This window comes from Haematobia irritans, chromosome 2 (assembly GCF_050003625.1).
Source record: "Haematobia irritans isolate KBUSLIRL chromosome 2, ASM5000362v1, whole genome shotgun sequence".
Classification (NCBI taxonomy): Eukaryota; Metazoa; Arthropoda; class Insecta; order Diptera; family Muscidae; genus Haematobia; species Haematobia irritans.
This window is the reverse complement of record NC_134398.1, coordinates 162,734,897-162,761,978: the sequence shown is the minus strand read 5'-3', so window position 1 is coordinate 162,761,978 and position 27,082 is coordinate 162,734,897. Positions and strand designations below refer to the sequence as shown.

Sequence of the window (27,082 nt, the reverse complement as noted above, 5' to 3'; positions counted from 1 at the left end):
TATATTAAATGCAAATACATATTTATAAATTCATGTAAGGTGTTAGATTGAAAGAAAATTTTGTGAACAAACCAAATTAAATAAAAATTTATTGGTTAGATTTAGCCTGAAAAAGTAGTAAACCCACTACGAAGAAAAAATTGGTAAATTTTAGAAAATTTAGATTATTTTTAGAATATTTTAACTAAACAGTATTACAAACGCTGACATCACGCCGATATCACAAAAAAAGGAAATATTTTTCCACAAATTCAAGAACATTTATTAGACATAATTAATTTTTTTCAATTGTTAAAGAAAATTTTTGTAGTTTGAAGGAAAAAAATTGGAATTCAAAATAACAAGAATGTCTTTAGTGCCATACGTAGTTCAAGATGGGTGACACGAATTTAGTTAATCTTAATGCTTCATTTAGCTAACGTACGCCAAAAATTAATAAAGTTATGGAAACTTCCTTAAAACGTAATAATTCCATGAACTCAAATAGAATTAAATCGGCTTTAGTGAAATATAAGGTTCAGTGTTTGAGTGTAAGCAAATAGCGCTCGTATGTCAAAACTGCCTGAGTACGTATAAACTCAAAAATTTCATGCTGTACGCAGTAATTTGGCAGATTACAACTTTATGGTTGACCAATCCCGAAATATAAAAAACAACCCTCGAATGCCCTCCAACACATGAACACCCTCTAAAGCATCGAAATGTTAGTGTTAGTCCCCACAAAAGATAAGTGATAGTGAAATTCTTCATCGTCTGTTGGGAACCACACTTACTTTCGAACGAAGTAACCTAGCGACTTGATCGCCAATCACAACCCATGTATTTCGAGTAAGTCTTTTTTTAGTACTTTGAACGCAGACCATGGTGGAGGATACATAAGATTTGGCCTGGTCGAGCTTTATACCATATTGGAATGAATTTTCACCTCTGTTTAAAATATCTCAACCTAGAGATTCTAATCAGAAACAAAACGACTATCCCATATTTGAATTTTTCTATTATTCGAAGTCGAATTTTCCAGTTTTCAACTTTTTAGAAATTTGAGGAAGTCTTCTATTGGATTCAGATCTTTATGTGTAAGTCTCAGGGATGATATGTTAAATGATGTTGACGAAAAAGTACTAAAAATGTATTAAAAATTTACTTTCCGAAGACTATGGTCAAATTATACGTATATATAAATCTAGACCAATTTGGACAATTTTTTTTTAGTTTTTATTAAAAAAAAATCTTATTTTGCAAAATTTTATTTCTATAGAAAATTTTCTCAAAATATTATTTCTAAAGAAAATGTCAAAATTTTATTTCTCTAAGAAATTTTGTCAAAATTATATTTCTAGACAAAATTTTGTCCACAATTTATTTTTATAGAAAATTTTGTCAAAATTATATTTCTGCAGAAAATTTTTTAAAAATTATATTTCTGCAGAAAATTTTTTAAAAATTCTATTGTTACGAAAAATTTGTAAAAATATTATTATCACAGAAAATTGCTATCGTTTTTCTAAAAAAAAATCTTATTTTGCAAAATTTTATTTCTATAGAAAATTTTCTCAAAATATTATTTCTATAGAAAATTTCCAAATTTTATTTCTATAAGAAATTTTGTCAAAATTTTATTTCTAGACAAAATTTTGTCCACAATTTATTTTTATAGAAAATTTTGTCAAAATTATATTTCTGCAGAAAATTTTTTAAAAATTCTATTGTTACGAAACATTTGTAAAAATATTATTATCACAGAAAATTGATATAGAAAATTTTGCAAAAATTTTATTACTATAGAAAATTTTGTAAAAATTTTATTTCTATAGAAATTTTTGTAAAAATTGTATATCTATAGGAAAAAAATTTATTTCAATAGAATATTTTCTCAGGAAATTTTGCCGAAATTTTGTTAAAATTTGTTTGCTATAGTATATTTAGTTTTCTATAGAAAATATTTTGTTCTATAGAAAACTTTGTCAACAATTTATTTCTAAAAATTTTATTTCTGCAGAAAATTTTTTAAAAATTTTATTTTTGCGAAAATTTTGTAATATGTTTATGTCTATAGAAAATTTTGTCAAAATTTTATTTCTATAGAACATTTTATATCTGTAGGGAATTTTGTACCAATTTTATTTCAATAGAAAATTTTCTCAAAATTTTCTCAAAATTTTATTTCCATAGGAAATTTTGTCAAAGTTTTATTGCTATACGAAAAATTGTATTCTTATAGAAAATTTTGTCAACAATTTCTTTGTTAATGTTGTTAACAATTTTTTTCTATAGGAAATTTTGTCAAAATTTTATTCCCATAGAAAATTTTGTCAAAATTTTACTTCCATAGAAAATTTTTATTCTATAGGAAATTTTGTAAAAATTTTATTTCGGAAGAAAATTTTGTAAAAATTTTATTTCCATAGAAAATTTTTATTCTATAGAAAATTATGTAAACATTTTATTTCTGTAGAAAATTTTGTTTCTATGAAAAATTCTGTCAAAATCTTATATCTATAGGAAATTTTCTAAAAATTTTATTTGAATAGAAATTTCAGGAAATTTTGTCAAAAATTTTGTTAAAATTTTATTGCTATAGTAAATTTAGTTTTCTATAGAAAATTTTGTCAATAATTTATTTCTATAGAAAATTCTGGCAAAATTTTATTTCTGCAGAAAAATTTTTGAAAATTTTTTAAAAATTTTATTTTTGCGAAAATTTAGTAAAAAAAATTATGTCTATAGAACATTTTGTCAAAATTTTATTTCCATAGAAAATTTTGTCAAAATTTTATATCTGTAGGAAATTTTGTAGAAATTTTATTTCAATAGAAAATTTTCTCAAAATACTATTTCAATAGAAAATGTCAAAATTTTATTTCTATAGGAAATTTTGTCAAAATTTTATTTCCATGAAAAATTTTTATTCCATGGGAAATTTTGTAAACATTTTATTTCTGTAGAAAATTTTGTAAAAATTGTGTTTCTATGAAAAATTCTGTCAAAATTTTATATCTATAAGAAATTTTGTAAAATTTTATTTCAATAGAAATTTCAGGAAATTTTGTCAAAATTGTGTTAAAATTTTATTGCTATAGTAAATTTAGTTTTCTATAGAAAATCTTGTCAACAATTTATTCTATAGAAAATTCTGTCAAAATTTTATTTCTGCAGAAAATTTTTTGAAAATTTTATTTTTGGGAAAATTTTTTAAAAATTTTATTTTTGCGAAAATTTTGTAAAAAATTTATGTTTATAGAACATTTTGTTAACATTGTATTTCCATAGAAATTTTTGTCAAAATTTTATTTCCATAGAAATTTTTGTCAAAATTTTATATCTGTAAGAAATTTTGTACAAATTTTATTTCAATAGAAAGTTTTCTCAAAATACTATTTCTATAGAAAATGACACAATTTTAATTCCGTAGAAAATTTTGTCAAAATTTTATTTCTATAGAAAATTTTTTCAAAATTTTATTTCTATAGAAAATTTTGTCAAAATTTTATTTCTATAGAAAATTTTGTCAAAATTTTATTTCCATAGAAAATTTTGTCAAAATTTTATTTCCATAGAAAATTTTGTCAAAATTTTATTTCCATAGAAAATTTTTATTCTAAAGGAAGTTTTGTCAAAATTTTATTTCTATAGGAAAAATTTTATTCTTATAGAAAATTTTATCAACAATTTCTTTCTATACAAAATTTTGGCAAAATTTTATTTCTACAGAAAAATTTGTCAAAATTTTATATCTGTAGGAAATTTTGTACAAATTTTATTTCAATAGAAAATTTTCTCAAAATACTATTTCTATAGAAAATGTCAAAATTTTATTTCTATAGGAAATTTTGTCAAAATTTTATTTCTATAGAAAATGTTGTCAACAATTTTTTTCTATCTGAAATTTTGTCAAAATTTTATTTCCGTAGAAAATTTTGTCAAAATTGTAATTCCGTAGAAAATTTTGTCAAAATTTTATTTCTATAGAAAATTTTGTCAAAATTTTATTTCTATAGAAAATTTTGTTAAAATTTTATTTCTATAGAAAATTTTGTCAAAATGTTATTTCTATAGAAAATTTTGTCAAAGTCTTATTTCTACAGAAAATTTTGTCAAAATTTTAGTTCTATAGAAAATTTTGTAAAAAATTTATTACTATAGAAAATTTTGTTGAAAATTATTTTCTATAGAAAATTTTGTCAAAAGTTTTATTACTATAGAGAATATTATCAAAATTTAATTTCTATAGAAGATTTTGTCAAAATTTTATTTCCATAAAAAATTGTTATTCTATAGGAAATTTTGTCAACATTTTATTTCTATAGGAAAAAATTTTATTCTTATAGAAAATTTTGTCAACAATTTGTTTCTATAGAAAATGTTGTCAAAGTTTTATTTCTATAGAAAATTTTGTCAAAATTTTATTTCCATAGAAAATTTTTATTCTAAAAGAAGTTTCGTCAAAATTTTATTTCTATAGGAAAAATTTTATTCTTACAGAAAATTTTATCAACAATTTATTTCTATACAAAATTTTGGCAAAATTTTATTTCTACAGAAAAATTTTTCAAAATTTGATTTCTATGGAAAATTTTGTCAAAATGTTATTTCTATAGAAAATTTTTTCAAAATTTTATTTCTATAGAAGATTTTGTCAACATTTTATTTCCATTTTATTTCTATAGGAAAAAATTTTATTCTTATAGAAAATTTTGTCAACCATTTGTTTCTATAGAAAATTTTGTCAAAGTTTTATTTCTATAGAAAATTTTGTCAAAATTTTATTGCTAGAGAAAATTTTGTCAAAATTTTGTTTCTATAGATATTTTGTCAAAATTTTATTCCCATAGAAGAGTTTGTCAAAATTTTATTTCTATAGAAAAGTTTTCTACCAACAGGGGCCAGTAATATTGCTAAAGACACCATGTGTGTATTTCGTCTCTTTCTGGGCGTTTCAAATATATACACTATCTTATAATTCTCTGTTCCTCAGTGTGGCAGGAAAAAAGTCACATTTCACGTTTCACATTTGCTGACGAATGTGGTATAGACAACAAAGTCGAAATGTATCCAAAAATGCCCAAATTGTCAACTTTAGCAACACTGGTAAGGCCACAAGTTGAAAGCTGTACAAAATCAACCTAGAACCTGTTCTAATTTTCTCGTAAAACAGAGCTTTTAAAATGTCTTTGAAACCGTACACATTTCGTACACATTTGACTTTACGGAGAGCCCACCATTTTAATTTTCCAATTCCTAGTCTTTGTCAATTCTTATACAATATGAGCAAAATGGACCCTGCACAATTACAATTTATATGACATTCTTTACATTTAAATTACCCATCCCCATTATTTATTGAAATAGTATATGCATAATATTTAATTCAAAACTCTGTTGAAAAAAAAAATTGAATAAATTTTTCCAAGCAATTTACAACTACAACCACATAATGTGAGGCAAAACCAGTAATTCATTCCAATGTTGATGCAGTTGGCAATGAATAATATCCAGAGTAAGCTAACATTTTCAACTATAAACTTTAGAATGCATATAAAATAATAACCAAAAAAAAACATAATTCTAGTCCAAATTATATATAGAGAAATTTAACATGCCTGTGTTAGTAGTATTGTTGAGGTGAAATAAATCCCAAAAAACAGAGAGAGAGCGAAGAAGAGAGGAAAACTATGCTAAGAACTGTAAACAATTTGTTAATGTCACTCGCCCAGTTTAGTCCAGCCAGCATTGGCCTAAGCTAGCACATTTTTTTTTTCGTTCTTTTTTTAAGAGAAGTTTATTTCGGAAGCATTTAAAATTTTAATGGCAATTCTGTTAAATACGATGTCTATGTTTATATGGAATGGATATGGTACGACTATGTCTCTCAGCAAAAAAAAAATTTTATATTCACAGCAACTAAAAACACATAAATTCTTGGCTTAATTTTAAATAAACACTAGACCCACCAACAGGCAACCTACCAACAAAAAAAATTCAACAGGACGAACAGCCAGTTTTATAGCCATAAACATGAATGGAAAATGAGAAGGAAGGAAGGATGCGAATGTTAAAATGGATATGAGGCACTAGCAGTAGCACTAGAATTAGTGGTGGTGGAAACTCCTACTATGGTGCTGATGGCCATGGTGGTGGCGGTGGTAGAATTCAGTTATTCTAAAGAGGTCCTTTCTATTGTAGCTATTCTATAAGGAGGTGTAGATGGGAATGGTTGGTTTGCTAAAGTGCTTTAGCTCTTCCCAACTTGCTTGTTCATGGTTTAAGCCCCAGCAATTAGCAACAATTTATTGTATTTTATTTTTTTTTTTTGCTTTCTGAAGGATGATACTTAGAAAATAAGATGGAAAACGCGTTTTTGCGTTTTTTATTTCTCTTTGATATGGTGCTTTTATTTTAATTTATGAGAATTAGTGGGTCATACACCGACGCGTGGTGATGAAAATTAAGTATTACTAGCAAATTTTATTTGAGATTATAAAAAATATATATATAATAATAAATTATGATGTTATAAACAAAAAATGTTTTCATATTTGATCACTTCACTAGCGAGACTTAATCTGTTTAAAATTAGAAATATTTGTTGAACTCAAGAGTATACTCTAAGAATTCTCGATAATCCTTTTTAATTGTCCACAATGCGTTAGTATAAGAAACAAGAAGTGAATCTGTCATTTGTGAAAACATAAAGATATGTCATTGAAATATTGAAAAGTTAGATATGATATATACAGTAGAATGAGCAAAGATTTCTTCAAGGACATACCAGAGTTGAGAAAATTTGATTTTCCATCAAAGGAGCTTCTAATACTTGAGCCAAAAATAATATAACAAAAATTGGAGAAAATTTTACCAATAAACTACAAAACCAAAAATCTTATTTTGCATTTTTTTTATAGAAAATTTTGTCAAAATTTCATTTTTTTGGAAAATTTTGTTAAAATTTTGTTTTTATAGAAAATGTTATCAAATGTTATTTCTATAGAAAATGTTGTCAAAATTTTATTTCTATAGAAAATTTTGTTAAAATTTTATTTCTATAGAAAATTTTGTCGTAATTTTCTTTCTATAGAAAATTTTGTCAAAATTTTATTTCTATAGAAAATTTTGTCAAAATTTTATTTCTATAGAAAAGTTTTTCAAAATTTTATTTCTATAGAAAATTTTGTAAAAATATTATTTCTATAGAAAATTTTGTCAAAATTTTATTTCTATAGAAAATTTTGTTAAAATTTTATTTCTATAGAAAATTTTGTCAAAATTTCATTTCTATAGAAAATTTTGTTAAAATTGTATTTCTATAGAAATTTTTGTCAAAATTTTATTTCTCAAAAAAAAATTTTTTTTCAAAATTTTACTTCTATAGAAAATGTTGTCAAAATTGAGTTTCTATAGGATCAAAATTTTTCCATAGAAAATGTTGTCAAAATTTAATTTCTATAGGATCGAAATTTTTCCATAGAAAATTTCGTCAAAATTTTATTTCCATAGACAATTTTGCCAAAATTTTATTTCCATAGAAAATTTTGCAATAATTTTCTTCCCATACAAAATTTTGCAAAAATTTTATTATACCCTTCACCACTACTGTGGTACAGGGTATAATAAGTTTGTGCATTTGTATGTAACGCCAAGAAGGAGTAATCATAGACCAACCTTTTAGTATACGGATCGGCTTAGAATTAAATTCTGAGTCGATTTAGCGATGTCCGTCTGTCTGTCTGTCCGTCTGTCTGTCCGTCTGTCTGTCCGTCTGTCTGTCTGTCTGTATGTCTGTCTGTTGATGTATTTTTGTGTGCAAAGTACAGCTCGCAGTTTTAGTCCGATTGTCCTAAAATTTGGTACAGGGTCCTGTTTCGGCTCAAAGACGATCCCTATTGATTTTGGAAAAAATCGGTTCAGATTTAGATATAGCTGCCATATATATTTTTCACCGATCTGGTCATAATTGGCGTGTATATCAACCGATCTTCCTCAAATTCCGTACATCCGAATATTTTATGAGTCTTGAAAAACTTGTAAAATATCAGCAAAATCGGTTCAGATTTAGATATAGCTCCCATATATAGCTTTCGCCCGATTTACACTCATATGACCACAGAGGCCAATTTTTAACTCCGATTTAGTTGAAATTTTGCACAGGGAGTAGAATTAGCATTGTAGCCATGCGTGCCAAATTTGGTTGAAATCGGTTCAGATTTAGATATATCTCCCATATATACCTTTCGCCCGATTTACACTCATATGACCACAGAGGCAAATTTTTAACTCCGATTTAGTTGAAATTTTGCACAGGGAGTAGAATTAGCATTGTAGCTATGCGTGCCAAATTTGGTTGAAATCGGTTCAGATTTATATATATCTCCCATATATAGCTTTCGCCCCATTTACACTCATATGTCCACAGAGGCCAATTTTTAACTCCGATTTAGTTGAAATTTTGTACAGGGAGTAGAATTAGCATTGTTGCTATGCGTGCCAAAGTTGGTTGAAATCGGTTCAGATTTAGATATATCTCCCATATATAGCTTTCGCCCGATTTACACTCATATGTCCACAGAGGCCAATTTTTAACTCCGATTTAGTTGAAATTTTGCACAGGGAGGAGAATAAGCATTGTTGCTATGCGTGCCAAATTTGGTTGAAATCGGTTCAGATTTAGATATAGCTCCCATATATATGTTTTTCTGATTTCGACAAAAATGGTCAAAATACCAACATTTTCCTTGTAAAATCGCCACTGCTTAGTCGAAAGGTTGTAAAAATGACTCTAATTTTCCTAAACTTCTAATACATATATATCGAGCGATAAATCATAAATAAACTTTTTTGAAGTTTCCTTAAAATTGCTTCAGATTTAAACGTTTCCCATATTTTTTTACTAACATTGTGTTCCACCCTAGTGCATTAGCCGACTTAAATTTTGAGTCTATAGATTTTGTAGAAGTCTATCAAATTCTTCCAGATCGAGTGATATTTAAATGTATGTATTTGGGACGAACCTTTATATATAGCCCCCAACACATTTGACGGATGTCATATGGTATCGAAAATTTAGATTTACAAAGTGGTGCAGGGTATAATATAGTCGGCCCCGCCCGACTTTAGACTTTCCTTACTGGTTTTTATATAAAATTTTGTCAAAATTTTATTTCGTTAAAAAATTTTGTCAACATTTTATCTCTATAAAATTCTATTAAAAATTGTATTTCTTTAAAAAACTTTGTCAACATTTTATTTCTATAAAACGTTTTGCAAAAATTTTACATTAACATATACAAATTTTATTTATTTATAAAATTTTGTAAAATCTTTTTCTATGGAAAATCTTGTCAAAATGTTATTTCTATACAGTTTTTGTCAAAATTTTATTACTATAGAAAATTTTGTCATAATTATATTTCTATAGAAAATTTTGTCAAAATTTTATTTCTATAGCAAAATTTGTCAAAATTTTATTTCTATAGAAAAGTTTGTCAAAATTTTATTTCTATAGAAAATTTTGTAAAAATATTATTTCTATAGAAAATTTTGTCAAAATTTTATTTCTATAGAAAATTTTGTTAAAATTTTATTTCTATAGAAAATGTTGTCAAAATTTCATTTCTATAGAAAATTTTGTCAAAATTTTATTTCTATAGAAAATTTTGTAAAAATCGTATTTCTCAAAAAGAAATTTGTCAAAATTTTACTTCCATAGAAAGTTTTGTCAAAATTTAATTTCTATAGGATCAAAATGTTTGCATAGCAAATTATGTCAAAATTTTGTTTCCATAGAAAATTTTGTCAAAATTTTATTTCCATAGAAATTTTTGGCAAAATTTTATTTTTATAGAAAATTTTGTCAAAATTGTATTTCGTTAAAAAATTTTGTCAACATTTAATCTCTATAACAAATTTTGTCAAAATTTTACCACTATAGAAAATTTTGTCAAAATTTTATTTCTATAGCAAATTTTGTCAAAATTTCATTTCCCAAAAAAAAAAAATTGTCAAAATTTTACTTCTATAGAAAATTTTGTCAAAATTTAATTTCTATAGGATCAACATTTTTCCATAGAAAATTATGTCAACATTTTATTTCCATAGAAAATTTTGTCAAAATTTGATTTCCATAGGAAATTTTGACAAAATTTTATTTCCATAGGAAATTTTGCCAAAATTATATTTCCATACAAAATTTTGCCAAAATTTTATTTTTATAGAAAATTTTGTCAAAATTTTATTTCGTTAAAATTTTTTTATCTCTATAAAATCCTTGTCAAAATTATTTTTTTTTTAACTTTGTCAACATTTTATTTCTATAAAAAATTTTGTAAAAATTTTAGTTCTTTATAAAATGTTGTTGAAATTTAATTTCTATAGAAAATTTTGTCAAAATTTTATTTCTATACAATCTTTGTCAAATTTTATTTCTATAAAAATTTTGTCCAAATTTTATTTCTATAGAAAATTTTGTCAAAATTTATTTCTATAGAAAATTTTGTTAAAATTTTATTTCTATACAAAATTTTGTCAAGATTTTATTTCTATAAAAATATTTGTCAAAATTTTATTTTTTTAAAAAATTTTGTAAATTTTTTTTCTATAGAAAATTTTGTCATAATTTTATTTCTATAAAAATTTTTGTAAAAATTTTATTTCTTTATACAATTTTGTTCTATTGAAAATTGTCAAAATTTTATTTCTATACAATCTTTGTCAAAATTATTTCTCAAAAACAAATTTGTCAAAATTTTACTTCTATAGAAAATTTTGTCAAAATTTAATTTCTATAGGATCAAAATATTTCCATAGAAAATTATGTCAAAATTTTGTTTCAATAGAAAATTTTGTCAAAATTTTATTTCCATAGAAAATTTTGCCAAAATTTTATTTCCATAGAAAATTTTGCCAAAATTTTGTCAAAATTTTATTTTTATAAAAAATGTTGTCAACATTTTATTTCTATAAAAAAATTTTGTAAAAATTTTTTTTCTATAAAAAATTTTGTCAAAATTTTATTTCTATAGAAAATTTTGTCAACATTTTATTTCTATAGAAAATTTTGTCAAAATTTTATTTCTATAGAAAACTTTGTAGATATTTTATTTTTGTGGACGAACAAAAAATCAATATATCCGGTTGAAATTTTATCCTCAAATAACCAAGCGATTCATATAGGTTCGTAGACTCCCCTTTATACCCAGCAAAAAATACTTCAGCAGTAACCCAATAAACACAAACGTTTGAAAAATGCTAAATTTCAACAATTTTTCAAACTTTTTTTCAAAGGATTAGGGTAATATTCAAGTTGAGAAATTGTTGAGAAAATCGCGTTCTCAACAAAAAACAGACATTACCCTCAACAGTGAAATTCAACACATTAGCAATTATATCTCAAGTGTTATCCTCAAATTGAAATGCATCGCTACTCAATAATTTGTCAAACAATTTTCGATGCGAGTTCAAATTCAAAATTAACATCGTTGCAAATACTTTTCAACCTAAATTTGTATGAATGATACCCCCACTTCAAATAGAAAGTCAAAGCCAAAATTCTATGAATTTTGTATAATTTATTCATTTTCATCAAAATAAAATATATAATAATACACTACAATACCAATTGATAAATAATAATCTTATTAAACATATCAACAAATAAGAACAAAAAAAAAAACAAACAACAAAACTTTAAATATCTTAAACATTATTAGTAAACACTTTTGCATTGATAATTCGATTTCCTTCCTTTTAATTCCTTCCTTTTATTAACATGCGAGCAATTTGAAATTAGGAACGTACTGGACCGCGTGTGAGAATTGATTTTCAGCAGAAGGAATTCACAAACTATCCATTTTAAACTGATAATAGCATATGAATTAAACTGACGATGTGATGCACATTTTCATCCAGAAGTTGTTGATTTCAACAATTTGTTGTTTTAAACAATTTTAATTGGTTGCACTTGTAATGTTTCTGGAAACTTTTTCTTGTCGATAAGCCACTCAATTTTCATTGGTCAGCTTCTTATTGTTTCCAAGAATGTAGCATCCAAAGATTTTAGTTTTCTGCAAAGAGATTTAGTGACTTTTTTAAAGTGTTGATTTAATTTTTCGTATTGACGTACCAATTATTATAAACTATTTGAAGCAGTTCCAGTTAATTGTCCACCATTTTTTCATTGGTCAGCTTTTTAATGTTTTCAAGAACGTAGAATCCATAATTTTAGTTTTCTGCAAAGAGATATACATTTAGTGACTTCCTTAAAGTTTTATTTCATTTTTTATTTTCACTTACCTATTTTTATATACTATTTGGTTATTTGTCTAAAATTTTCCATTTTTTTTATTTCTTGCAATTGACCACGAACTTCGTTGCACAAATAAGTATTGGAAACCACATGGTTTTTTCGTTGCATTTTAGGGTAGTGTTTTGTCAAAGTTTTCTCATATCATCTTCAACACCTTTTCAAAGATTTCGTCAACATTTTGGCAAATTGGAAGTAATTCGCAAACAATTGGAAGATGTATTGAAGATGAGCTATTTCAAGTCAAGTTGAATTTATGTTGAAAATTATATTTACCCTCAAACTGAAAAGTTGTTCCATTTGAAAAACGCTCATTCTGTGTTTATTGGGAAGAGTTTAGTTGCGTTCTTTGGTATACAATAGAGTAGGCAGTGTATCCACACTGCATGAATCAGTGGCAATAACGTAAACGAGTAATCAAACTGGTTTATGATCATTCGTTTACGTTATTGCAACCAATTCATGCAGTATAGATGCATGAAAGGTAGTGCTGTTTTTTTTCACGCCAACAATGCTATACTCAAGATTTTATATCTCTTCTGAGCAATATTTCTATTAAAATGAGTAATTATATCAGCGCTATGTAGAAGCTGCTCTAAACCGGGACATCGCCCACGAAAATCAGCGCTGATTCGGTTGTTTTGTAAGCAGTTGGTACTGCTTCTCTCCTTTAAAAACCTGCTGAAATAGTGCCGCATGTTTTGTTGGGTACTCCCTCAAAAAAATCGCTTCTGTAACATAAGTCCCAAACACATTTTTCTTCAAGCATATATATTTTCATGATTGGCCCAAACAAAATATTGTTTGCGTCGTTCAAACATATTATGTTTCAACTTAGCCATATACTGGTAGAACAAATTTTAATGGAATTTTCTTTGTGTATATATGTTTTTAAGTCGCCAATTGGTTACTTCCATTCTTTTACTTAGTATGCTGCAAACTCTGTAGGTCTCTCTTTCTAAACACATACACCCAGACCTTGCTTTGCGTCGTTTCGTTTTGCGTTGTTTTGAAGTTGCGTCGCCCCTGAATTAGTTTAGTTTTCACTTTGCGTCGTTAGATTTTCGAAGTTGCGTTGTTATCTGTCTCCAATATTTGCATGGTTTGTCATAGAAACTCATAATTCACTTTGCGTCGTTTCAGTTTGCGTCGTGTTTTTTGGAACGTATCCGCGACGTAAAGCGAGGTGATGTTTATAGGCTATTTCTAAATTAATATATGTTTGCATTTTTATATTTACAAGCATTTTATGGCCCAAACATAATATGTTGTAACATATTAACATATACGTCCCAAACATGTTATGCTTTATGAACATTATATGTTTATACTTAAAAATATTGTGTTAAAAAATTTTTGTTCCAAACATATAATTTTTACACCCAAACATATGAAAACAGTCTTTTTCGTCCGTGTATAGACCGATCAAATATTAAAGCGGCTAAGTATGTAGGTATAAAATGTGCCTTTTTTATGGACTCACTTACAAATTAGAAGACAATGATAAGAAGTTTAAGGATAACCTGCCATCGGCAAATATTACCACAAGCGAAGTAATTGGATTTAAAATTAAAAAAAAAAAATAAGATTTTTTCATGTGCTTTTTCCGAAACAATAACTACGGAATACGTCAAAGTTTCAATTCTTGAAAATAAAAAACAAACTCCAACAAATACATATGCTCCGAAAAAAAAACATATGCATGCATCTGGTGCTATGCTCTTAACCGTATAAAAGTCACTTAAAGTTTATAGGTAACAGTCTGTGAAATATATGCCAAGAGAAAGAGAGACAAAACTGCTTACACAGAGTGGCTTGTTTGTTTGTTTGTTTGTTGTGGTTAAACTAACTCCATTGGATCCATTTGTCACTGGAACCCATCCCACAGTTTCTTTTCATCTCATATGCTCTCTCATCCTGCACTTTAGGTTCGTGGTATATAAGGTTCATTTTAAAGTTCTATTTGCTGGATTTTCGTCTTTTCGAGTTTGTCTTAACCACACATCGAATTTTCCAGTTCAATAAATATTTCAAACATACAAAAAACGAAATGCATCCCAACTTTGACACTTCTCTAAAACGTTGGAAATAGAACTAAAAAGTACAGCGTGTGATAATTTAAAAGGACTAAAAAAAGTTTGGGATTTGGGTTGTTTTAGAGCAAAAGATAGAGGTGGCAAATACGAGTGTTTGGATTCACAAACATTTTACTTTCACCTCAGTAAATTTTAGGTTTTTCCTCATATGTCCTTATCGCTACATATCCTCAGTTTGCTTGTAGACTTGGGCAAGGGTAGAAAATAGCACAAAGTTAAAATACACTTCGAAAAAATGGTTAAAGATGAATAGGTCAAATGTTTAATTTTTTAAATAGATTTAGAAAAATTCTGTATATGATTAATGAATTCAAGGAAGACAAAGCAACGATCCATTTTTAACAAGTTTCCCTTCTTAGAGCAAAGAAAAAAAATCATATCCATATTATCACTATTTTTGGGTATCATACGAATATTTTCTTTACTTTGTTTTATTTTTAGGGCCATTGTTTTACTTCAAAAAATTAGTGAGAATTGCAGATGGTGATATTTCTTATCTCCATCTACAATTATCACTCATTGCATTGGGCTAGAGAAAAAAAAATTATAATAATAATAATTTTCCGTGAAAATAGAAAACTAAACGAACTATGCTTTATCTAAAACCGGTACTTGAGTAGTGTCTATGTTATGTCCAATTTAGTTTAGCTAACTTTAATTCAACTTTACATAATTTTATTGAAATTAATAATACAATAGTAATAAATAGTGAAACTTTGTTCACTTTTAAAAATTTTTAAATAAACTTTAAAAAATGTACTCCCAAATATTTTCTCTATTTTAACTACTCAGAAATTTCTTTTAATTTCATTTTTATAACTCACTTTTTTGTCATATTTTTAAGAAATAATTTTAAATGCTTCAATTTATTAATAATTCGAAATCGATAATTATTCGAAATCGATCTATTTCCCTTCAAGAAAAATTGTAAATTTTTGAATGTATTAATGATGAAATGCTTTAGATAAGCGTTACAATATATTTAAAGTAATTAAAAAAATTTTAATATAAATATTTACAACTTACAATATGGAAAAACCAACGATCTTCATATTTGAAAATTTCATACAAAATGGTATGTAAATTTTTATTATTTTAATCTTATTGATTTAATTGGATTTTATTAATAAATTAAATTACACCAAATTAGGTTTATTAGTTTAATTTTATTCTGGTAATAAAATGTTATAAAATTTACTTATAATTTTATACCCTCCACCATAGGATGGGGGTATATTAACTTTGTCATTCCGTTTGTAAAACATCGAAATATTGCTCTAAGACCCCATAAAGTGTATATATTCTGGGACGTGGTGAAATTCTGGGCCGATCTGAGCATGTCCGTCCGTCCGTCTGTTGAAATCACGCTAACTTCCGAACGAAACAAGCTATCGACTTGAAACTTACCACAAGTAGTCGTCATTGATGTAGGTCAGATGGTATTGCAAATGGGCCATATCGGTCCACTTTTACGTATAGCCCCCATATAAACGGACCCCCAAATTTGGCTTGCGAATCCTCTAAGAGATGCAAATTTCATCCGATCCGGCTGCAATTTGGTGCAAAGTGTTAGTATATGGTCTCTAACAACCATGCCAAAATTAGTCCACATCGGTACATAATTATATATAGCCCCCATATAAACCGATCCCCCAAATTTGGCTTGCGAATCCCCTAAGAGAAGCAAATTTCATCCGATCCGACTAAAATTTGGTACATGGTGTTAGTATATAGTCTCTAATAACCATGCAAAAATTGGTCCACATCGGTCCATAATTATATATAGCCCCCATATAAACCGATCCCCAGATTTGACCTCCGGGCCTCTTGGAAGACCAAAATTCATCTGGTTCAGTTGAAATTTAGTACGTGTTGTTAATATATGGCCTCAAACACCCGTGCAAAAATTGGTCGAAATCGGTCCATAATCATATATAGCCCCCACAAAGGGTGATACGGTCAAAATTTGGTCAAGGGAAAACGCGTGTAAATCGGTGAAATCGTTTATTTAAAAAATCAAATTAAATTTTTTTCAAGTTCAATTAGTATAAAATTCAGGAAAAATATTCAGTTAGGTTTTCGCTTTTCCAAATCCGAATTGCCGGGCCTCACGCTTGACACCTGCCATCAGATTTTGTACAGCCACCTTGTCCAACTTCTTCGTCGCAGAAAGCCAGTTTGCCTTGAACTGTTGCTCGTCCTTAGCAGTTTTTTTGGTCTTCTTTAGGTTCCGCCAACACGCTCTGGCGTGTTGGGAGGGTTCTTGTCCTTGGGAACCACCTGCACGTTGTTGGCGGCGTACCACTCTATGGCCTTTTTACCGTAATGGCAAGATGCCAAATCCGGCCAAAACAGTACGGAACAACCGTGTTTCTTCAGGAAAGGCAGCAGACGTTTATTCAAACACTCTTTCACGTAAATTTCTTGGTTGACAGTCCCGGAAGCTATGAAAATGCTGCTTTTCAAGCCACAGGTACAGATGGTTTGCCAAACCAGATATTTCTGACAGTTTTATGTGCTTGAAAATATCTGCTACCTTTCCCCTTCCTTTTGCCGTATAAAACTCCTGTCCCGGAAGCTGCTTGTAGTCGGCTTTGACGTAGGTTTCGTCGTCCATTACCACGCAGTCAATCTTCGTCAGCATCGTCGTGTACAGCCTCCGGGATCGCTCTTTGGCCGTCGTATTTTGTTTATCATCGCGATTTGGAGTCACTACCTTCTTGTAAGTCGATAGTCCGGCTCGTTTTTTGGCTCGATGCACGGTTGTAGACGATACACCCAGCTTATTTGCGGCATCGCGGAGAGAGAGGTTAGGGTTTCGCTTGAAACTACCGGCAACTCTCTTTGTCGTCTCAGCGGCTTCCGGTTTTCGATTTCCCCCCTATCCAGACTTCCTGGCTGTCGACAAACGTTCCCCAAACACTTTAATTACATTTGTAACGGTTGATTTGGCAACTTTTAGCGATTTTGCCAGCTTTGCGTGCGAGTAGCTCGGATTTTCGAGATGCGCGAGCAAAATTTTGATACGCTGCTAGTTTTGCTTGGACGGCATTTTGACAGCTGAAGAGTGAATTCCAAAATCAAAATAGGAGCAACATTCAACAGACACACACCTTCAAAATGAGGGGTGTTCAGGTTTTTTAAATGCAAAATTGAAAGAAATACGTCAAGTTTATATTGACCAAATTTTGATCGTATCACCCTTTATAAACCCATCCCGAGATTTGGTTTTGGAGCCTCTTGGAGGAGCAAATTTCATCCGAGTCAGTTGAAACTTGGTACATTGTGGTAGTATATAGCCGTTAACAACCACGCCTAACTAGGTCCATATCGGTCTATAGTTATATATAGCCCTCAGATAAATCGATTCCCAATCACAAAAAAAATGGTCCATATCATGTTCATAATTGTGGCCCCCATATAAGCGACCCCCATATTTCAATTCTGGTTCCCCACGTACCGTGCAAAAGTCCATATCGATACGTAATTATTTGTAGACTTACCTATAACATACATAACGTTTTTGTCTAATTATACCACGTATAGACTAACTCACAATTTAGAAAACGATGTTAAGAAATTTTAAGATACCTTGTCATCGGTAAGTATTACCGTTGCGGTAATACCGTTGTGGCAAGTAATTCGATTGTAGATGACAGTTTTTCGCAGAAGTTTCTACGTAATCCATGGTGGAGGGTACATATGATTCGGTCTGGCAGATATTACTGCCGTATATACTTGTTTAATTTACGAATAATATTATTAATAGTTTTTCTTATTTTTTTTGCTTTTATTTTATGAAAAAAAAAAATACTAGTTTTTCCATAAGAAACTAACAAAAATTTGAATTTTTTGTGTTAATTGTGAAAGAATAACAAATTAATATGATGTATGTTATTTTTATCTTAATCCTATTACTTAAAATTAAGCCTCATTTTATTCTGATAATTTTTTTTTTAATTTTATTAATAATTTTTTATTTTATAAATAAAATAATTTCGATAGTTTTTCCCTATTTTTTTTTACTATGTGCCCATAAATAACTACCACAACATTTTCCTTGTCATTATAAAATGCGATAGGCATATACATCTCAATTTTACTACTATCTGGCTTTATTCCAGGTCACACTTGGTTGCTTATTTCGTACACGTATTTATTCCTTTGAAACGACGTGATGTATTTGCATTGAGCAATGAATTTAACACATCAAGGCTTATTTGTTTATAGGACACAAGTAAAGTAGAACATTTGGTATGGCGTTAGATTTTTTAGATCTCATTACAGTGGAATAAACATTTAAGTTGATGTAATAATTAACGTATAAGAGAGGGGAAGTATTGTATGACAAAATTGGATGAATTTGATTTAGTATTTTTTAGTTCTAATTAAATTAATTCATTCGAATCAAATAAATATACTTTTAATTAGATAAATACCAATTCGATCTTTGAATTGCCCGCCTTGCATAAGAAGGGTTCATGGATTAAATCCCAGATCCACCAATAAGTTTTTCAGGGGTGTATTATTCCCATTCAGTAATACTGGTCACATTTCTGAGTGCCTCAACGCTTTTCTAAGTGGTATCACCGCAATTTGCAGCACCGTTTGCACTCGACTATAAAAAGGAAGTCACTTGTGATTGAGCAAAACATAGAATTGGGCAGTGATAATCCATTGTGGCACTACTGTAACACAATGGATTAAATAGTCTAAGTGAGCCTGAAATATCGGGCTGCCACTAACCTAACCTTTTACCAGTACAAAAAAAAGTTTGAAGTTCTTCCTTAATCATTACTTGGATCGGATGAATTTTGCTTTTCCAAAAGGATCCGGAGGTCAAATCTTGAGACCAGTTTATATGGGGGCTATATATAATTATGGACCGATAGGGACTAATTTTTGCATGGTTTTTAGTGTTCATATAGTTACAAAAAAACACAAAATTTCAACTGAATCGGATGAAATTTGCTCCTCCAAGAGGCTTCAAAACCAAATCTGGGGATCGGTTTATATAGGGGCTATATATGATTATCGACCGATATGGACCAATTTTGGCATGTTTGGTAAATACCATATACTAACACCACGTACCAAATTTCAACTGAATAAGATGGATTTTGGTCTTCCAAGAGGCTCCGGAGTTCAAATCTGGGGATCGGTTTATATGTGAGCTATATATAATTATGGACCGATTTCGACCAATTTTTGCATGGGTGTTTCAGACCATATATTAACACCACGTACCAAATTTCAACTGAATAAGATTAATTTTGGTTTTCCAAGCGGCTCCGGAGGTCAAATCTGGGGATCGGTTTATATGGGGGCTATATATAATTATTGACCGATATGGACCAATTTTGGCATGGTTGTTAAAGACCATATACTAACACCACTTACCAAATTTCATGCGGATCGGATGAAATTTGCTCGTTCAAGATGTTCCGGAGGTCAAATCTGGGAAACGGTTTATATGGGGGCTATATATAATTATGGAGCGATGTGGATCAATTTTTGCGTAGTTGTTAGAGACCATATACTAACACAACGTACCAAATTTCAGCCGGATCGGATGAAATTTGCTGCTCTTAGAGGCTGTGCAAGTCAAATCTGGGGGTCCGTTTATATGCATATAAACGGACTCACAGATTTGGCCCCCATGGGGCTATACGTAAAAGTGGACCGATATAGCCACGTTGCAATACCATCCGACCTATATCAATAAAAACTACTTTTGCCAAGTTTCAAGTCGATAGCTTGTTTCGTTGGGACAACAGACGGACGGACGGACATGCGTAGATTGACTCAGAATTTCACCACGACCCAGAATATATATACTTTATGGGGTCTTAGAGCAATATTTCGATGTGTTACAAACGGAATGACAAATAAAAAATCATTTTTACTTCTTTTTGGTTACGCTTTTATTTGCTGGGTTATTAATTATTTTATATTCACATCTGTTCGATTTTAATAGTAAGGGTTGTTTATTTTTTTTTTAAATACATATGTATATTGAATTTTGAATAAAAATTCCTTTACTGATATACATATCGAAATTACTCCTTTAATATTTTCCCACATATTTTAAATATAATAGACACAAGAGAATAAAAAATATTTCTAATAATGTAAGTGTTATATAATCATTGGACTTATAGAGTGTAGTAATAATTAATTTAATTATTAATTAAATTATACTTCCGTTAGACAAACCGAATCTTATAACCCAGTAACCATGTACTATAAACATATACAGATAATTATAGATAAGCTCTTCGATTTTATTCTCATTATTATTACCTTCATAATCTCTTCTCTTTGATTTAAATAATTATATATGTCTGTTGATTTCTTTAAAATACCCTCCTAGGATTTTTAATTAAATTTTCTATATTAGTATATTTGCCTAATAACATGCCTACAATTTTTGCTTAGGCAGTGATAATTAATTTAATTATTTTAATTTGGAACTAATAAACTTCTTTTACTCTCGTAGAGCATTACCCGAAAACTTTATTTCTTATTTGTCATTTTGCAAAGTAGGTAAATTTATTTGCATATTGTGGCTATATGGGTTTTGTAAAACTTTAACGGAATCGTCTTGTAAGCAATTGCAATATTCCTTGGCAAAATTCCCACAAAATTCAAATACGAGAGAAAATTAAAAAAAAAACTCGGCAAATAAATTTTGGAAGCCTCTTCATTTACACCACATCCTATTTAAATATTCCATAGCCTTAGGATCACAGATAATACATATTCTATTAGGCTAGGCTGGCATAAGATGATATTCAATTTTAACCCACTACACACACACACACATTAATATAATGCTGTCATAGTAGAGAGAAGATTTAAAGGCATATAATTGGATGTATGTGTCTGTGTGAGTGTGTTTTAGAGTTGAGTAAGTGCATTTGTTTAAGTAGTTTAGTGCCTTAATGCACATAAATTAATTGACAAAAGTCCTTGTCTTCTATATCTTCACATAGTAGTTACTAAGTTGTGTGTGTGTGTGGGTGGGCATGGGGTAGGGTTTCTGAAGACTTTCTTATTATGTATGCTAAGAAGTTTCGTATGGGTGCATTTCTCTCGCTCTCGCTCTCACTCCCACGCTCAATCTCTCTCACTCATTGTCTTTGCCAATGTGTGTGTGCATTGTATGTTTGTTTAAAGAGTATAAATACCGTAAGACTTCAACAAATACATTAAATTAATTACGTAATGTAAACAACAACTAAACTACTGTTAACTACAGCAACAACTACAATGATTAGTATACAACTAATGGTAGTAAATAGTAGTACAACTACTGGTGTGACAATTTTCTACATACTACGATTGAATTTAGCCAGAGACTAAAGAGATTGACTACAAAAGTAAGCATAAGGCCTTTTTAAAAGAAGTATCTTTAATTATCGCCATGTTATTTCTTATCTATTTTCACCACATAGCGCAATTTACTCGTAGTGTTGACAAACCAAACGAACTCAGTTTTTTTTTTTTGAAATTTTTTTTTTTTTTAATTTGTACGACAAAAATACTTTATCATATTTTTATGATACGAATTAAAAAATTTTAGATTCCATACACTTGCTTAATCCTCCGATGAGTGATAAATCCGAATTTTACCTGACCTCAAACATGATCGTTGATGATTACCTGTAGTAATGACTACAAGAAGTGATAAACCATTGAATTTGAGATCATATAAAAATAAGATCTATGCTTGCGTAAAAGTTCAAAAAGTCCAAAGGGACTTTACAACCCATCGGAGGGTTAATATGATCAAATTTTTGCCTGTTACACTAGTGATACCACAGATGATAGACATCTCCCTTATGAATGAGTGCTTCCTGATTCTACACTGATATATTAACGAAATTTGCCACTAAAATTTAGTCAACGAGCTATGTATCTTCAGCTTAATATTTTATCCCAGCAAAAATGAAGCACTATTTTAACAGAATTGTAAGGGAGAGAGGCAGTACCAACTGCTTACAAAACAACCGAATAAGCACTGATTTTTGTGGGCGACGTCCCGATTTAGAGCAGCTTCTACATAGCGCTGATATAATAATTGCTCCTATAGCATTGTTTGCGTAAAAGAAAACAGCACTACCTTTCATGAATCTGTACTGCATGAATTGGTTGCAATAACGTAAACGAATGATCATAAACTAACATAGTTTGATTACACGTTTACATTATTGCCGTCGATTCATGCAGTGTGGATGCACTGCTTACTTTATCTTACTGCTGAAGTATTTTTTGCTGGGATTTTTGCTATCTACAAATATCGGTTGACATCTGGGGAATTGGACGGATTACGGGTCATTTTGTCCATGTTGCCAGTATTTTTCTGACTCTTGTCCCTAAATTAGGACCCTTTCATCTCCAAAAGCTCTCAATTAAAATCAAAATTCCTCACTAAAAAAATTTTTTGAATATCAGAAATAATCTAAAAATATAAAAAACAAGTATATACGGCCGTAAGTTCGGCCGTTCGACGTAGAAACTTCTACGAAAGACTGCCATTCACAATCGAATTGGGTTGTGGCATCTTAAAACTTCTTAACATCGTTTTCTAAATTGTGAGTTAGTCCATACGTGTTATATATTAGACAAAAAAGTTATGTATAGGTAAGTCTACAAATAATTACGAATCGACATGGAAATTGAAATATGGGGATCGCTTATATGGGGGCTATATAGAATTATGAACTTGATATGGATCATTTTTTGTGTGATTGGGGATCGATTTATCTGGAGGCTATATATAACTATAGACTGATATGGACCTAGATAGGCATGGTTGTTAACGGCCATATACTAGAACAATGTACCAAATTTCAACCGAATCGGATGAAATTTGCTTCTCTTAGAGGCCCCGCTAGCTAAATCTGGGGATCGGTTTATATGGGAGCTATATATAATTATGGACTGATATGAACCACTTCCTGCATGGTTGTTAGAGACCATATACTAACACCATGTACCAAATTTCTGCCGGATCGGATGGAATTTGCTTCTCTTAGAGGCTCCGAAAACCAAATCGGGGGATCGGTTTATATGGGGGTTATATATAATTATGAACCGATGTGGACCATTTTCTGCATGGTTGTTAGATACCATATAATAACACCATGTACCAAATTTCAGCCGGATTGGATGAAATTTGCTTCTCTTAGAGGCTCCGCAAGCCAAATCGGGGGATCGGTTTATATGGGGGCTATATATAATTATGGACCGACGTGGACCAATTTTTGCATGGTTGTTAGAGACCATATACTAACACCATGTACCAAATTTCAGCCGGATCGGATGAAATTTGCTTCTCTTAGAGGCCTCGCAAGCCAAATTTGGGGGTCCGTTTATATGGGGGCTATACGTAAAAGTGGACCGATATGGCCCATTTGCAATACCATCCGACCTACATCAATAACAACTACTTGTGCCAAGTTTCAAGTCGATAGCTTGTTTCGTTCGAAAGTTAGCGTGATTTCAACAGATGGACAGACGGACGGACGGACGGACATGCTCAGATCGACTCAGAATTTCACCACCACCCAGAATATATATACTTTATGGGGTCTTAAAGCAATATTTCGATGTGTTACAAACGGAATGACAAAGTTAATATACCCCCCATCCTATGGTGGAGGGTATAATAATCTAAAAATTGAAAAAAAATATATATAAAATACCAGCTTGCAATATGCAGTAAGATCAATAATCGTATTCCGAAACACAACTCTAGTAGACCAGTGAATGTGCTTCAAATATCACATAAGTTCGGTCACCATGTATTTGTTAATGATAATTTGCTTCGAAACATTCAAGTAATAAAATTGGGTGAAAGATCAAAATGAAGGTGAAGCCTCTTCATTATTTCTATATTCATGGGATATATGGTCCAAATCAATGATGAAAACATTCAGGACCGAGTCCTTACGAAATGATTTTTAAATTGTAGAAAAGTGTCATACACTCAAAAAAAGTTTACTTGGATCCAAAGATTTTGACCTTCCCTTAAGGATTTTGGTATTGATTCCGAGTCAAAGATGCGGCTTCTTTAAAATAAGGACATTTTTGGCGACCTATCTGACTTTAAATCTAGGACCAATAAAATTAAAATTAGGATACAGATATCATTTATCAAATTTCGATTCTCTTCTCGCGGTTGTCACGTACAAACAAAGTCTTGTTTAAAAATCCTAATTATAACGGATACTTCAAAGTAAAAAATGTTTTCTTAATTCCAAAACAAACTTTCAACCAAACACGCTAAATCCTCAAAATAAGTCTTAACCTATATTTGAAGCGTTTTTATCTTAAATCTAAAGTTCCAATATTTCAGTTAATTTAAGGACAATTTCTTTAAATCAAAAATGTGTTTCTTTACTTTAAGCAAAATTAGCCTTAGTTCAAAGATATGGGACTTTAACGGAGCCATCGTGGGGCAATGGTTAGCATGCCCGCCTTGCATACACAATGTCGTGGGTTCGATTCCTGCTTCGACCGAACACCAAAAATTTTTTCAGCGGTGAATTATCCCACCTCAGTAATGCTGGTGACATTTCTGAGGGTTTCAAAGCTTCTCTAAGTGGTTTCACTGCAATGTGGAACGCCGTTCGGACTCGGCTATAAAAAGGAGGTCCCTTGTCATTGAGCTTAACATAGAACCGGGCAGCACTCAGTGATAAGAAAGAAGTTCACCAATGTGGTATCACAATGGACTGAATACACCCAGAGAAGGAATATGATCACCTCAAACTTGTTTTAAGAGCAAAATGTTATTTTTGGGTGGTGACCATGTAACATGGTTTTCGCAACCATGTTATTTTATCCGAAATCATGTATCTGATTTCGGCAAGCAGGTTATATTTGACGAGAAAATAACATTTTAGTGACAAACATGTTACATGGTCACCATACAAAAATAACATTTTGCTCTTAAAACATGTTTGAGGCGATCATATTCCTTCTCTGCGTGTAGTCTAAGTGAGCCTGATACGTCGGGCTGCCACCTAACCTAACCTAAAGGAGGTACGCAAATTTACAAAATTTGTGTCCTAAATTTAATGAAAAAAAAAAACTTTTGAACTAAGATTATAAACTACATTTTAATTAAAATTTCATTATTTTAAGGAAATTTGTTCTTAATAACATATTTGGTAAATTTCGCATCCTAAAATTTAGGTTGGGTAATCTTTAATATCACATCGATATGTTTTCAGTGAAGCCACGCTGAGTTAAGTTATAAATTAGCGCGCTTGGGCCGCAAAAACCCCTTGTTCGTGGAATAAAGAGGAGCAAAGTATTCTGTTTTAATTTTGACGATTCAATGCAGGAATAAAAATAATTCTATGTCTCACGATTATTTTAATCCTGACTTATTGCCATAAACCGACTTCGTAAAATACCCAGAAATATCCCCAAATTTATAAAAATTCCTCACCAAATCCCCATCTCCAAACTTTTGTCCATCCATGAAAAAATATTCCGACCCGAGTTTTATTGATAATTGCCGATGTGTGCACGACTGACACCATGCTCGATAAAACCTATTGAACCTGCACCATCACTTGAGATGGAAAATTGGTTCTGGATAAAATTGTGCAACGTGCGTTCGATTAATAAACATGATCATTTTGGGCGTTTTGGTATCGCTCAATTGTGAACAAATTGTCCGGGAACAAAATTTTCGGGAATTCAACAACTCTATTGACGTTGGCTTAGGTATAGTGACCGCCCGTTACTTCAGGCTCATTTAGACTATTCAATGCATTATGATAGCACAGTGGTAAACTTCTATCTTATCACTCAAAAATGTTAATTAAGTTAAATCGGACCATTCACATAATCCTCTCCATGTTTTACGAAAGCTTCCTGAAATTTATTTCCAGTTCCATCAGCTTGAAATTTATTTTGTCACCTTAGTATTCGCTTTTTGATAACCACATAAAAATTTCTAGATCATATTAACAAAGGCCTTCCAACCTATATCACCACAATTGTCACATTTCTGTTACTGCAGAATATGGAATTTCGCAAATCCTATAAAATTGCAGCGTAAAATTTATTTTTCTTCCAATCAGTTTGACATTGTTTGTCACCTAAGAATTCGCGCTTTTGCAAACACAGAAAATATTCAATAACCAAGGCCTTCATATATTCCAACCTAAGTCACCGCAATTTTCTCTTTTCTCTTACTGCTGAATATGGAATTTCGAAAATCCCATAAAATTGCATAGTCACAAAACTAAAAATCAGCAAAAATGTTATTTGCATTTGTTTGCCGTAGTGTAAAATACATGGAACTTTTGTAATTAAATTACACAGATGTGCAAACAAACTAGGGCATGTATAAAATGGGTTTTGTAATTATAGTAAAGTAAGATTAAATAAAATTTGAAAGATTTAGAGAAACGGTTTTTCAAAAATTAAAAATTCAGTCGAATAGATATTGTGTTGAGTAATTAATAAGGGCGATTATAAATGTATCTGCTTCATCTATACCATATAATGGATTAAGGGTAAATTTTGAGGATAACTTAAAATATATGAGAAGTCAGGATATATGCTAATACAGGAATCAAAGAAAATTTGTTAATTCGGATATTTTGCTTGAAACATGTCATAAAAATACCCTTCATATGAGATGAAGAATACACTAACGCATCGA

General features: G+C 29.9%; 1 protein-coding gene and 1 long non-coding RNA gene across 3 annotated transcripts in view; one reads left to right on the top strand and one right to left on the bottom strand.

Moving 5' to 3' along the window:
* Positions 1–27,082, top strand: part of robo3 (roundabout 3) — a 410,915-nt gene that overhangs the window by 153,946 nt on the left and 229,887 nt on the right. The window lies entirely within an intron of this gene.
* The window catches only part of LOC142226663 (uncharacterized), a 95,718-nt gene that overhangs the window by 1,545 nt on the left and 67,091 nt on the right, over positions 1–27,082 (bottom strand). The window lies entirely within an intron of this gene.